Here is a 1,588-nt window from a genome sequence, read left to right as displayed (position 1 = left end):
GTGTTAGCCAGGATGGTCTCGATCTCCTGACCTCGGGATCCGCCCGTCTCGGCCTCCCAAAGTGCTGGGATTACAGGCTTGAGCCACCGCGCCCGGCCCCAAAAGAGTTTTTTGTGTCCAAGAAGTGACCAAGCTCCACAACCCCTTATGCCTGTGCGTTCAGAGGATTTGTGACTTTTTTTTTTTAGGTGGAGTCTCGCTCTGTCGCCCAGGCTGGAGTGCAGTGGCGCCGATCTGGGTTCGCACCATTCTCCTGCCTCAGCCTCTTGAGTAGCTGGGTCTACAGGCGCCCGCCACCAAGCCCGGCTAATTTTTTCTATTTTTAGTACAAACGGGGTTTCACAGTGTTAACCAGGATGGTCTTGATCTCCTGACCCCGTGATCCGCCCGCCTCGGCCTCCCAAAGTGCTGGGATGACAGGTGTGAGCCACTGCGCCCAGCCGAGGATTTGTGACTCAAAGTCCACACATTTGGATGTGTTTGGGAAGAGTTTTAAGATATAGTCCTATTAATATTGTCTGAGATAATTTAAAATTGTTTCCTGGCAATTCATCAGAAGCAGTGTGGGGTGTTGGCAAGAGGCCTCCTCTGGGAAAAGAACACTGGGTTCTCTCCTTCTCGGCCTATGACCTTAAGCAAGTTGTTAACTTCCCCAAGCCTCAATCTTCTCAGCAGTAAAATGGGGATGATAATTATTTGCAAAGCAAGGCTAATATCAGCCTTGGGTTTCCCACAGGGTGGTTATAAAGATAAAATGCAATAAATGTGTGTGAGGGCAATTGATGAGCCAGGAAGCCTTGGCATCCAGAGTTATGACTAGGATGTCATGGGAAATGAGGGTATGGGAACAGAGTATTGATGCATTTATTCAAACTCATCTGTTTAACAACCGTGCTTTGAAGGCTGGCTGCGTCCCAGGCCCTACAGGTGAACCGTGACTCTCACTTTCAGCCCCGGCTGTAGTGGCAGGCAGCAGAGGCTCATGTGGCCTCAAGCAATAGGGGTTTTGTTTAAGGATCCGGGTGCCCCATGGTTTGGGGGTTTTGTCTTTGTTTGGGTCCATGATTTGGATTCAAGAAGAAGGATCTGTAGGAGAGCGGCCTCCCAGGTCTGCTTTTGCCCTCAGAGCCTGTAGCAGAGCAGGACGTTCACCTTCCCTTCTCCACGCTGTGTGTTATTTCTGTGCTTCCTAACTGCTGCTTGCTCATTTGTACCTCCGCGTCACCCCTCCTCAGCCCTCTGAACTCTGCTCTCGGACTTCCTTTCCCTGCCTGCTCTCTAGAGAGGCAGTCTCTTGGTGACTCCTGGTTTGGGTCAGGGCACGCCTTAGGTCTCTGGATGGCTACCAACCCCAGGTTCCCTCAGCTCTAGCCCCATCAGAGAGGAGGCCTCAGGAGCGTCTAGGGCAGCCCTGGGCTGTGGGAAGGGCAGGTGGGCAGCGAGGAGGCCCCATTCCTTTGTTCCCTGTTAATGCAGCAGCGTCCTGTGCTCTGTCCCTTATTCCTGCTGTCGGCTGAAGGACTTCAGGCAAGCTGCTCTACAAACTTCAGTTGCTTCACCTATCAAATAGTATTTTTTTTTTTTTTTT

The sequence above is a fragment of the Mandrillus leucophaeus genome, unplaced genomic scaffold (assembly GCF_000951045.1).
Source record: "Mandrillus leucophaeus isolate KB7577 unplaced genomic scaffold, Mleu.le_1.0 Scaffold10, whole genome shotgun sequence".
Taxonomy (NCBI): domain Eukaryota; kingdom Metazoa; phylum Chordata; class Mammalia; order Primates; family Cercopithecidae; genus Mandrillus; species Mandrillus leucophaeus.
The sequence above is the reverse complement of the archived record's forward strand: the minus strand, read 5'-3'. Positions refer to the sequence as shown.